The sequence below is a fragment of the Oryctolagus cuniculus genome, chromosome 17 (genome assembly GCF_051225735.1).
Source record: "Oryctolagus cuniculus isolate XC-2025 breed Fujian yellow rabbit chromosome 17, ASM5122573v1, whole genome shotgun sequence".
In the NCBI taxonomy this organism is placed as follows: Eukaryota; Metazoa; Chordata; class Mammalia; order Lagomorpha; family Leporidae; genus Oryctolagus; species Oryctolagus cuniculus.
Window position 1 is genome coordinate 36,065,479 of NC_142883.1, and position 13,586 is coordinate 36,079,064.

The window sequence follows — 13,586 nt, forward strand, 5'->3', positions numbered from 1 at the left end:
TATTTGGGGTATTCCACAGATGATCCCTAACTTCTGGGTAGATCTGAGAGAGCCTGAGAGAGCCGAGGATGGGCCATCGGTCACCCCTCCCTTAGCCTGTCTCTGGAGACAGCAGAGGTGACTTTGGGTCAGGTGTGTTTTGCCTAAAGGCCGGCAGTAAGAGGCACAGAGCGCGCTCGGGCCCCACCCCATCCGGCTGAGGCCCGCACATCCATCCCTTCCTCCGGAAGCTTCGGGGAGCTCGGGGATCTAGCAGGGATCAGGACGTCTGCCCCCTCAATCTGTGCCGGACTCAGATGAAGCAGAAGGTGCACACACACTTGTTCTCCAAATGCTAAAGTGACGTGTCCGAGGAGCGCAGGCTCTGCTCTCGGCCACTGCCGGCCCAGCTGTCCTTTCCTGCAGCGTCTCCCTCTTCCAGCCCTCAGACTCCTCGCTCCCCACAGGTGCAGACACTTCTTCTCTGCTTCACCCCGACACTCACGTCACGAGAGTGCATCGCCCACCACTCCCTGTCGCACCCTTGCACCTGCGGCCCTGTCACACCCCTTATTCCCTGAGGGGTTAGGCTCCTGGTTCACCGGCCCTCCGCATCAGTGCCAGAAGTCACTGGCAACCTGCTCCCTCAGCTCTCAATGGCCTCACTTCCACTCCTCTGTGGCTCGTGCTCCTCACGGCAGCAGTGGTTCCCGTCATATAATCAACAGTCATAGCAAACGCCGTCACCACCTCAACCTCGAATGCCTACCAGGAACCCCCCTCTTCTCCTGGTTCCCTGCCTCTAGCACCCCAACTCCATCCTCACCCTTACCAGCATCTATGATCCCTGCCCCTGCCTGCTTTTCTTTTTCTTTTTTTTTTTTTTTTAATATTTATTAATTTATTTTGAAAGTCAGAGTGACAGAGAGTGAGGGAGAGATGGAAAGAGAGATTGTCCAGCTTGCTCCCAGATGGCCACAACGGCCAGCACTAGGCCAAGTCGAAGCCAGGAGCCAGAAATTCCATCATGGTCTCCCCCGTGGGTGCAGGGGTCCAAACACTTGGACCATCCTTCGTTGCTTTCCCAGGCATTAGCAGGGAGTTGGATCAGAAGTGGAGCAGCTGGGACGTGAACCGGCACCCATTGTAGGATGTAGGTGTCACAGGCGGTGAGTTTACAGCTACACCACAACACTGGACGCCCCTGCCTGCTTTTCACTGTGCCCACCTCACTCCTTTGTCTCTCACTTTTCCCTGCTACCCTGAGACCCCCATGCCTTCCCCACCGCTGAGGGTTATCAGGGGTGGGGAACATGTGACCCGGGGTGGGGGGCAGTATGAGGCTGGAGAAATCACTGCTAAGGCACCTGCGGGCAGGACTCGAAATGCGATAAACCCACAGCGGGCTGATTTTTAAGTTGATAATCCTGTAAGGCTGTGAGTGATGTCATAAATACCGAAATGGCCCTTGGCACAAGAGAGGCTGCCCAGCTCTGAGTGACTGCTTCACTAGGGAGAAGGAAACAGCAGAGGGCTTTAAGTGCCACCCCTGCCTCCACGGCCCACCTGCACTCCCTCAACCACCGAGGCCGGCCCCTCCACCAGGCACCAGGACCCCCACCTCCTGCCATCATTGTGCTAATATTTCTTCCTCTAAAAAAAGGAAAGACCTCCTTGACTGCATTGCCTCCTCTCGCCACAGTCCCACTTCTCCCCTTCCTTCATCAAAACTCCTTGAAAGAGCCGTCTGCACTTGCTGCCTGTAATTGCGTTCCTCCTCTCTCTCTTTGAACCCGCTCCAATCAGGCTTTTGCCCCCTCCTCTCCCCGACACTGCTCTTCTAGAGCCGCTGACCTCCGCATTATTTGGTGCCACGGCCATTTCTCAGGGTCAAGTGTGCATGGACATAGCTGATTGCTCTCCACTTGGCTCCCACGACACAGCCCTCACCTGGTTTTCCTGCCGTCTTTCTGGTTACTAGTTCTCAGCCTCTTTTACTTCCTCTTTTGCTCATCTCAACCTTTTTTTGTTTATTTCATAGGCAGAGGGGGGAGGGAGAGAGGGATAAAGAGGTATCTTCTGTCTACTGGTTCACTTTCTAAAAGCCTACAACAACACTGAGGCCAGGCTGAAGCCAGGAGTCTGGAACTCAATCCGATCTCCCACAGGGGTGGTAGGGACTCAAGTATTTGAGCCATCACCTGCTGCCTCCCAGGGCACACATTAGCAGGAAGCTGGATTAGAAGCAGAGGCAAGACTCAATCCCAGACACTTCCAATATGAGATGCAGATGTCCCAAGCAGCGGCTTAACCCACTGTCCTGGTCTGGACAAGAAAGGGCTCACTTCTCCAGGTCTCTCCCCACCGTGTTCTCCCAGTATGCCCTCCCCCCAGTCCTGCCATTCAGTTTCCAAGTGTGACCTGGAGACAAAGCAGAGGTGGATGCTGAAGGGGAGGCAGTAACGAGTCCAGGGGCAAGGGGTACCTGCCACTGTCACTGTCACAGCCATTCTTCAGGCTCAGAGCTGTGGGGATGCCCACCAACCACCAGCTTCTGCCACCTGCACAGGAGGTCCCGTGGCACCAAATGAGAAAGGGGGTCCAGAGGAACTTGAGAAAATGGGAGAATCCAACTTTTTTTTTTTAGATGCTAAAGCTTTGTTTTACTGAGAAATGGGGTACAAAGCGGGGCATGACTGCTACAAGGAGAGAACAAGGGAGCATTTTATTTGTCATTTCTCATTTTTTTTTTTTTTTTGGAAGGGAACCAGACAGGCTTCCCATCTGAGGACTGATAAGGATTTGCCCTGGGACACTGAAAAAAATAACTCCTTAGTGTCACCAGGGAAAACATATTCTTCCCGGGAAATGGAAAAGGCATTAGTCAGAGTGAGAACGGGGAGCTGGCCTGCTGCGCCAGACCCGACGGTGATGGGCCACGGGCCTGCTCCTTCAGGCTGGATCACAGCTCCCAAGTCCCTGCCTCCAGGCGGCAAACAACGCCAGAAAAACATCTGCTACCCCTAACCCTGCACTTCCCAAAAGAAATGATTAAAAAGTTAAAGAAACACTTCCATATGGAAGAATCCAATCCCAACAGGTCACCACAAAGATACTTCAAACACCATGAAACAGGAAGAGCTAAAAAAAAAAAAAAAAGGCACAGAAGTTCACAGAACCCACACAATCTTTTATATAAGGGGGGGGAAGCCACTCTGGGTAACTCGACAGAGTTCAGAACACCACTTGGCAGTTAACTATGTCCTTAATCTGCACAATTTGCTTATTATAGTAAAGGTCCAGGAGAATTTCAGAGTGGTGGCCAAAAATTCTGCAATAATCTCTACTCCTAAAGTAAACTTACAGTGTGAATTAACTTCTGCCAAGTTGAAAGTGCCCTCCCCGACACAGAGACTGGCCACAGAGAAGATACAGGCGTGCAAGATCAGAACCACGGGAGTGCATTTACGATGACTCATCCAATAAGCATTTACCCGGCACCTAAAAGAGCCAGGCCAAGGACTGGTCATTGCCATAGGACATCCAGTGCGACATGCAGCCTACCTTTGATGTGCTAACAACAAAGCGGGGTGCTGTGGTTCTCAGTCAGAAGCTAGGCCCAGCAAGAGCAGGAGGGAGGGTCTGACCAGAAGCAGCAAGGAGAGGTGCCGGCAGGGAGGGCAGTCAGATGGATGCGACTGCTCAGCCATGGATGTGCCACGCGGGGCGAGGTGTGTCACCTCCCTGAGCCTCTGTGCCACGTGGGGTGAGGTGTGTCACCTCCCTGAGCCTCTATGCCACGTGGGACGAGGTGTGTCACCTCCCTGAGCCTCTGCCCCCCACCGCACAGCAGACAGGACCGGCGTCCCCGCAGGGGGGCCGGTAAGGGATGACCGGAAATGCTCACTGCTGAAAAATGCCGTGAACCATTGTGAGCAGGGCGGCTTTTTCTGTCTCGACAGCCCTGCAGAATGCTGTAAAGTTTCGGCTCAGAACTTGGAGGACATTTCAAGGGCAGAGGAGAGGGAGTGGACCAAAAAAAATGACCCTGAAGGAACAGGAACAAAAACAAAAAGAAAAAAAAACACCACCGCCACTGCTAAAAAAATCCCACCAGTATTCATCATGGGAGGAGTAGAAGTAGCCGTTGTCTTTGGAGGGTTAACAAAAACCGAGGGAGTTCATGGGGAGTTTGGCAAACTCAAAGCCAAGGGAAGCTGTCGGGGCTCGGCAGGACGGCTGGGGCGCAGTCTGTTGCTCCAAGGGGAAGACCTGGGCCGAGGGCTGTGGGCCGAGTGGGGCCTCCCCTCCAGGAGCTGCAGGCTGCCTTCTCTGGCTACTTCCCTTGGGCCTTAAATTGCTTCCTGAGGCGAAGACCCCAGCTAATGGTTTATTTACAACAGGAAGCAGCAATTACCTTGGAGAACACTGAGTCATATACCGCCACTAGCCAGGAACTCGCCACCAATAACCCCCAAAGATATATGAACCGGCAACTGCCTCCACTTCCACACTGCCCTAGCGCTCGTCCCGGGCCCGCCGAGGCGGGGCATCCACACGAAGCGGAGCCCGGCGGTACTAGCAGGCTCCGAGAGGCCACAGAGCACACAACTATGTTTGCTTCTGCAGTTGCCTTTTTTTTGTGTAACCTTGAGCAACACTTTGTCCTCTCTGGGCAAAACAACAGGATTCCAAATCTAGCCTTCTTCAAAGAACGCTGTTGTTCACATTAAAACAAACAGAATATAGAGAAAGCCCTGGCAGATGAATGAAACAGGGCACGGGAAGAGCAGGACCCCGAGTGAAGGAGCATCTGCACCTTCCAAACTGCATTCGGGCGACCTGTGAGGCTGCTGCCCGTTAGCAGGGCAGAGGTGGGCACAGGCGGGCAAGGAGTTCAGAAAGAACCAGAGATGGCAGGAGGAGAGCCCAAAGCTCGCCAGGGGAGGAGACTGACACAAACAGCAAAGAAGCCTAAGAGAATAAGGGCTGTCAACTCTGATATTTAATATCCAAAAACTAAAGAAAGAAGAGGTGCAAAAAGCTTAATAGTATTTGTAGTTCAAATTAAAGCGTTCAAAGTCCCGTTATAGAGCAGGGTAATGTATGCAATGACATCTGGGAGTGTAATCAGCAAAGCGCTTTCAAGAGCTGCCAAAGCAAACAGCCAAATAACAAATCCACTTTACAGATCATCAATCCGGCCCTGGACTTGCCAAGGTAAATAGTAAAAGGCTGAAGTTTGCTTTGCAAACCGGGGAGCTGGGAGTTTAGCAAGGCCTTGATCCAGAGCAGCACCATCAGGGCAGGGCCTCTGGAGCTTCCGGTGTGAAAGGAAGGCACGTGACTCCTGTATCTGAGCAGAAGCACGGAGAAGGCTGGCAGAGAGGGCTCCCCAAGTCAGGGGAGGGGTCTGATAGCCCTGGGGTGGCACCTGAAGACAGCTGTCAATCCAGCAGGTGCAAGGTACCAAGCTAGCTGGTGCCTTCTCTCCAGCCGGGTTCTGACACTGTGCTGTCCAGGCCAGACTGCAGCCTATGGGTTTCTGAGAAGAAAATACAACCAAAAGTTGCATTTCCCCCTCTTCCTTCCAGCTGCTGTGAAATGCAATTAATTCACAAGGCCGGAAAGGCACTTCTCAGAGAAGTGGGTCAACGTTAAGAGAAGGTGCAGCCCTGGGGACTGGACCCTGGCCAGCAAGGCTCACAGGGACCCTGCCTCCCACTGCTTCTGCGTCTGAGGCGACCCTGAGGGAGCTATGGCCAAAGGGCACCTGGGGTCACTGCTAAGAACAAGGGGGTCAGACGCTCCCAGCAGACAGGAAACAGCTCTGGGTGAGGGGAAGAGGAGGCAGCTCTGAGACAGGAGGCGCCTGGCACGCTAGGCCCTGGAAGAAATCACTGCTTTGAATCTACAGAGCTCTCAGAAGGCCCAGGGGACGCGGATGGAGGCAGATCTGACTCCACCCAGGCTCCCTCCGGGGAGGTGCGCCCGTCTTGACGTGGTTAAGAGTGAGGCACGGCTGCCAGCATGGGCCCCACGTGCCTGAAGAGGACACACTGGCCTGCACCAGGCGCCCCGGGGTACAACAACAGAGCCAGGGTCACAGAGCTTTATTCCTGGCGACTGAAGACGTGCTGTGCTGGCTGTAGGTTCAGTTCTCTCCCAGCAAAGGCCAGCTTATGCTCAGCAGGCCCAGTGTGCAGGAGAGACCTCAGCCTCGGGACACTGGGCCAAAGCCCATAAATGGGCTAGCCATTGGCTGGGCCCTAATAAATCCAAGTTGCTGTCATCGTGTGCCGTCCCTGTGATACAGACCCTGCCCCCTAACACAACTCACCACTTTTGGTGGCTCCTTTGTCCGCTGAGGACCCACTGTGTACAAGGCCTTGGCTGAATGGATATGTGATTTTTCCTGACAATATCATTCTGTAGCACAGGCCTGCAAGCATCCCATTTTAGAGAGAAGGAAACTGAGGCTCAGGGATGTTACATAAGTCACTGGAGCTCACTGAGGCCGCCCTGGTCCTCCACATATTTTCCATGACTCCTAAGGAAGGAAAAGACGACTGCCACACCCTTCTTCTCTCAACAGCCTTCAGGGGAGACAGGTGTGACATGGGCTGGGACGCTCTGGGTCCCTGTTCCTACTGCATCACATCACATGCACGCACCTGTCTCCCTTGCTAGACTGGGAACACCTGCAGGGCTGAGACTGTGTCTGATTTCCTTGCTGAATCTTGGGGACCCCCACTGGTGGATTACAGACCAACTGAACACAAATGAGGGGATGAAGGGATGAATGCATACTTGCTGAATCTCTCCAGTGGGGAAACCAGGGGCCAGAAAGGGTTGAGAGGCTGATAATGCTGGATAACAAGTGTGGTGGGCAAAAAAAGGGTGATCTTGGGCTGGGGGAGGCAGGAAGGGCTGCTACCCATTATGTGCTACGCGTGGGACCGGCAAGGGTATGGGCTGGCAGGCAGGTGTGCTATGGTGTCAATGAGGCACACGCCTGGCTTGAGGTCACAGACAGCTATGGGCTGATGAGAACTGGTGCACTCTGAAGATTACAGGTGGAGGAGCAGCCATCTGAACCTCTCTGAACACGCAGCTTTTCCAAGGCAGACACCGCAACAGCAGTGGCCAACAAGGTCAAGGGGCCAGCTGCTTCCTGTGCATAAACTGCACCTGCTGTGCTCACAGGGACTTCATCTTCCTGTTCCCACGGCTTTCTCCTTAAGCCATATGCCATTCAGGTCCACAGATAAGTTGCAGGGGCCCTGGGGAGACGGGCAGGGCCCTGGAAAAGCACCTGATGGGGGTCTGTAGAAAGGGCTTTAAACCACTGTGTGGTGGCCATGTTGGTTTGGAGAGTGCAGGATTCTAGAAAGCGCACTGAACTTGGAGTCAGGAGCCCAGTCAGGAGCCCAGTCAGGATCCCCATACTTGCAACATGGCTTCTTGGAGCCCATGCTGTCTCCCCTTTAACATCAAGATAATAACTCCTACTTCCTAGGGTACAGAGAAGTAATGAATTTAAAAGGACTTTGTAATAATGGCAATAGTCTCTGCTTCTGCTATCAACTTGCTCCCCTTCTTTCAACAAGGAGCCCTAAAAATACTGTATTTGTATCTGTCCCTCACAAACATGGTGAGCAAGGGCTCCCGGGGGAAGGGAGCTGATCTCTGGGGTGCTGACAGGGCAGGAAGTCCCCAGCCTCCAGGACTCTTGATCTCAGAGCTGGGCACACATTAGGCCCATCGTCTTAGGTGGGTCACCAGGTAGTCCCCATTCACACAACATCTTTTCCTGCTGCCCTGCAAAGCCCAGAGAGAACCTGTCAGGTGCTTCCATGCAGGGACTGGGGGCCTGAAGAGGCGGCCTCGCCCCGCAGAGAACAGCTAACAGCTTGGCTCCACAGCCTGGCGGGCTGGGCAGCCTCACACTGCTCATGGGAGCTCAGGCCCTACACACCGACTCAGGCTCACAGACAGACAACAGGAGCCCAGAACATGCCCGAGAGACACAGCAGCATGATATGCAGAGAAGGCTGGCATGGTTCCGACCAAAGGAAGGCCACCCCCAAACCTACTCAGGCTCTCTTACAGGCATATAAAGCTCTGGCAGGCCGCAGTGCCGGGCAGGGAACTCGGAAGGGCAGTCGCTTCGAGGCCTGGCTGGACACCTGCCACATGCCAGGCTCACTCTGCCAAGGCCACACCACAAGGAAGCAACATGACAGCAAGAATTCTTTCACCTCTCCTGGCTTGGAAGAATGGCACTTAAGAAGGGTTACATGATTGGGACTTTTTCCTTGAATAATGTTGTCTTACACCAGCCTGGGCTTATCCCAGGTCGCCTCCATCCCTGCTCTCTGGAACAGAAGGACGGGGCCCCTGGCTCCTTCCCATCCCTCTCCTGACCCTTGAAGACATTTCAGAAGTGCTGGGGTTAACACCTTTTCAGAAGCGGAACCAGAGAATAGGATGTCCTAGAACGACCAAGGCATCAGACCTTGCTGTGTGCCTCATAAAGGGGCAAAACTCAGCACCAGCAGGAACCTTGGGAACGGACCCACCAAAGAGCCCCCTCTCCCTGCAGCCCCTCCCTGGCCTCCCCCTTCCCTGGGGGCTGAAGGCTCCAGGGCTGCTGTGCATGGTTCATGACTCTTGCTTTTCTGAGCAAGCAGGAAGCTCCTAGAAGGCAGGACAGGGGCTTGTAACCTTCCCTCTCCTCTACACAAGACCTAACGCCTGCAGTGGGCTTTCTACCAGTCCTAATTTGTTCAACAACAAATGCTGAGCACCTGCTGGGTGCTGGCGTTGTGCCTGGCTCTCCTGCCGGGGCCACGAGGCACACTCCCAGCCGACAGAGGCTCTCTGGGAGGGGGCCTCACCTGCTCCATCAGAGAGAGGACGGGACTGTCTCACTGTGATAACAGGACGTCAAAGGCTCTGGGCTGAGAGCATCCAGCACCACTTGCCGATTCTGCAAATGACGATGCTGAGGCCCAGGGAGAGCAAGTGCTTTGCCCCAGGTCGTCCTCCGAGAGCGACAGCACAGGGCTGAGAACTCAGGGCTGCTCCCTCGCAGGCCCACGCTGCCCTACGCTCAGTGCAGTTCCCAGCGTCCCCTGTGGGTTAACTGCCATGGGCTGCGGTGGGACACTCAGGCGGCAGTGGCTGTGGGGCCTGAGGAGCTACAGAGTCTGCAGGGAGGGGATGTGAGCCCCGGCTGTGTCATCAGCTTGGTGAGCCACAGACTCGCTCACTGGCCTCCTCCATAGCACCCTCCATGGAGAAGAAGGAACACTCTGCAGTGCAGGGAAGCAGGGCCCACACGGGGGCCAGGCCAACCAGGAGCAAACACATGGGCAAGCACAGAGCTGCTCACGGAGTCCGCCTCCCAGCCTGTTGAACGCAACTCGAAATTCTGGGACCCTTGTCACTGCACTGAAGGTTTCTCAACTCAGAAGAGACCTCAGGGCCCAGGACTCAGCTCTGTGCTGCAATCATTTAGTCACTTGGCAATTTCTGCCACTAAACAGGAAGCTCTGCTGGGATACGGACTGCACCTGACTTCCGTATTTCCAGGGCCTCGTGGGGTCTGATCAACAGACACTTAACAAATGCTTGCTAGACAGACGCCTGAGCTGGGAGGGCTGGTGTCCGAGCTGCCTCGCAGCCTCCATGAGTAAGTGTAGGTCAATCACAGAAGAGCGCGGACCCCTTTCCTCCTGCCCCTCAGCGTGGTTCAGAAGAGCTGCTCATAGCCAGCAGTTATTTCCACTTGCCCTATTTGATCGATTACTGATCAATTACTGATGGATTACTGGTACAGGCGGTTGGTCTAGCAGTTAGGATGCCTGCATCCCACAGCAGAGTTCCTGGGATCAGGACCCAGCTCTGACTGCTGACTCCAGCTTCCTGCCTCTAGACCCTGGGAGGCAGCAGGTGATAGCTCCACAGTTCAAGCTATCCTGTCGCCCACGACAGGATATCCTGGGTTCCTGCTGCCCACAAGGGAGACCTGGATTGGATTCCTGGCGCTTAGGTTTTGCCCCAGCCTAGTGCTGCCCACTGTGAATACTTGGTGAGAGAAACAGTAGGTGGACACACTCTGTCAATCTTTCTGTCTCTGTCACGCTGTTTCTCCGCCTCTCAAATGAATAAACAAAATTTTTAGAAAAGTCTAATATTATTTCTGTTCAGAAAAGTAACATATTTCTATGCACTGAATGTTCATGTCTGCCCCAAACCTATATGAGAAAACCCTAGTCCTTGGTGTTTTGGTGTTTGGAGGCAGGGCCTCTGGGAGCTTATGAGCTCATGTGGGTGGACTCCTCGTGTGGGATTAGCGCTCTTACACAGAGACCTGGTTTCTCTCTCTCTGCTTCCTGCAGGGAACAACACAAAAAGAAGACCCTGCCAGGGGCAAACCAGGGGCAGGCCTTCAGCAGACCCAGATCTGCAAGCACCTTGGTTGTGGACTTCGAGCCTCCACACTGAGAAATAAATGCCCACTGTGTAAATCAGCCGGTGTGTGCTCGCCTGTTACAGCAGCCGGAACGGACTGAGGCAGCGACTGCAGAACACTACCTGTACAGAAGCACACGAGAGTGCAGATCCCACACTGCTTGCACTGACGACCTCCCTGAGACAACTACAGGTCTGTGCTTATACAGCATTTTTTTTTTTAACAACGGGGTCACATTAACACTTTGTCTAAAACTTAAAAATGTTCTTAGATTTTTAAAAATATTTTATTTATTTATTTGAGAGGTAGAGTTATAGACAGTGAGAGGGAGAGAAAGAGAGAGAGGTCTTCCTTCCATTGGTTCACTCCCCAAATAGCCGCAACGGCCGGAACTGCGCTGATCCAAAGCCAGGAGCCAGGTGCTTCTTCCCGGTCTCCCATGTGAGTGCAGGGGCCCAAGGACTTGGGCCATCTTCTACTGCTTTCCCAGGCCATAGCAGAGAGCTGGATTGGAAGAGGAGCAGCCGGGACTAGAACAGGCACCCATATGGGATGCTGGCGCTGCAGGCGGAGGATTAACCTACTGCACCACGGTGCCGGCCCCTTAAATGTTCTTTTTAATAGCTACACGTCATTTCATGATATGCACAACCTAAATTTACTGTATCTTCTCCACTAATTGACAATTGGGTTCTTTCTTTTTAAAAAATTTTAAAAATACATTTATTTATTTGAGAAGCAGAGAGGGACAGTGAGAAAGAGGCAGACAGAGAGCAAGAGAGAGGGCTTTCACCTGCTGGTTCATTTCCCAAATGCCCTCAGGAGCCAGGCAGGGGTGCAGGCTCAAGGCTGAGAGTCCGGAACTCAATCCAGGTTGCCCACATGGGTGGCAGCAAGCCTTTCACTTGAGCCCTCACCACCACCTCCCAGGGTCTGCAGTCACAGGGAGCTGGAGTCAGGAGCCAGAACTGGGACTCAAACCCAGGTACTCCACTATGGGGTGTGGGCGACCTGTCGGGCCAAACACCTGCCACTGGATTATATTTTTTCTTTTTGCATTACAATGTGTTTCCAGCTGTAACTTAGCATTTTCACATGTATATTTATAGGATAAATTCATAGATGATCAACTGTGGGGTTGAAAAGAACAAACCATTAATATACAGCGTTTACTACCAAACTGACTTCCAAAAAGGGTACACCAATGTACACTCTCACCTCCAGTGTATGAATAAGCAATACGAACTTTAAATAAAGGCATGCCTTCTGCTAACTTCCTGTGAACTGAATATCACTTTCGCAAGAGCAAATCAGTTAGGGCTGTCTCATTTGCTATCTGCTCTGTTCCTTCAACTCCACATAACCACAGACCTGGCTATCATCTAACTCTGGGTAAATCTTGTCACACTTCCACAAAATTGTGCGCATTTACATTTATTATATTAATCTTCAAATGTCTCCTTGACTATGTGGTCCCATTGCCTCTGCAAATAGACTGAGTGGCCGCAAGGGAGAGATGGCATCCAATCCAGCTGGCTGTCAATTTCCCATTCCTCTCTCCCCACACTTCCCTGAGGAAATGCCCGGCCCAAACATCTCTGCTGAGCTCAAGATCCAGAGACCTGGCTGTGCACCCAGTATCTTGACTTCTTCATTGGAAACTCTATGTGCCCAAGCCTCCTTCTCCAGACGACAAGCAACTCCCAGTGAATGAAGCACATGAAAAAAAAAAAAGTTAGAAAACTAGGGACCATCTATAACATCTCCTCTTCCACCCTCTCATACCCATTTCCTCTCAAAGTCCTATTGAAACTACCCCCTAAATACCACTCCTGCCTGTCTACTGCTGCTTGTTGTGTGCCTAACCCATTCCATCATGTTCCACCAGATGTCTGCAATACTCTCTTGCTTTCCACAGTCTACAGAGATCTTTCAAAAACTCAAATATGACCACATCACTGTCTGCTGAATACACACCCCTCACTGCTTTTAGGATTACATTGAGAGGGCCAGTGCTGTGGCACAGTAGGTTCATCTTCTGCCTAAGGTGCCAGCATCCCATATGGGCGCTGGTCCTAGTTCCAGCTATTCCTCTTCTGATCCAGCTCTCAGGTATGGCCTGGGAAAGACGTGGAAGACGGCCCAAGTCCTTGGGCCCCTGCACCCATATAGGAGACCAAGAAGCACTAAGCTCCTGGCTTTGGATCCACCCACTGCAGCCATTTGGGGAGTGAACCAGTGGACGGCAGACCTTTCTGTCTCTCTCTCTCTCTGTCTGTAACTCCACCTCTCAAATAAATAAATAAAAACCTTTTTTAAAAAAGGATGACAGTGCAAGCCAGGAGAGCACCAAGACGCTGTAGCATTAGCCCTGGCTCTTCTCCCGACGCCCACCAGGCGCTGAGCTCCAGCCATACGGGCCCTCCTTCAACTTCGTGACCCCTGCTTCCCCTCTCCTGCTGCTGCGCTCCTAGCTGCCTTCACTCGCCCATCAGAGCTTGGCTGACACGTGACCTCCTTAGGAAACCTCCTCTCTCTGAATAGTCCTTTCAGATGCTCTCTGACCACAGAGAAGTTTTCCTTCGTAATACTTCACACAATTTCTAAGTAAGTTTACTTGTGAGATTATTTGACTCATGTCTTTCCCCTACCCTAAACCATGCACTTCACAAGCCCCATTGTGTCCGAGCAGAGTGCATCTAACAGCATACACAGTAGCACTTAGTAGATATTTGATGGATGCTGGTGTTCAGTAACGTATGACTCCACCGCTTTTCATTCTTTTTTTCTCTCAAGTCTTCTTTGCTGGGTCGTGTAGCCAGATTTAATCCAGATACAAATACTGTGTACTTTTGGTGGCAGGCGCGTCTGGATAAGTAGGTCCCAGAAGACGGTCCCTGGGGCCCAACCTAACCTGATGACCTATCCCAGGAGAGATGCACACTCTCTTTAGAAAAACACCTCCCTCGAGCACCCCCTGCTTTGTGGAGCTGGCCCACCTCCCTCTCGCCGGTCATCGTCAGGCCTGTTAGTCCTGGAATCCTGCCAATTATTCTTTCCAAAGGAACCCCTGCCACTTTAAGATTTTAGTCCCTTGCTTGGGCCATATATCAATGCTCCCCGCTGC

At 52.7% G+C, this 13,586-nt stretch overlaps 1 protein-coding gene and 1 long non-coding RNA gene across 21 annotated transcripts in view; one reads left to right on the forward strand and one right to left on the reverse strand.

The window, feature by feature from the left end:
- BCAS3 (BCAS3 microtubule associated cell migration factor) overlaps nt 1-13,586 on the reverse strand; it is a 611,182-nt gene that overhangs the window by 46,438 nt on the left and 551,158 nt on the right. The window lies entirely within an intron of this gene.
- LOC138846153 (uncharacterized) lies at nt 3,632-3,939 on the forward strand. The gene is made up of 2 exons (XR_011383553.2): nt 3,632-3,750; nt 3,791-3,939. It is a non-coding gene; the product is annotated as an uncharacterized LOC138846153 (long non-coding RNA).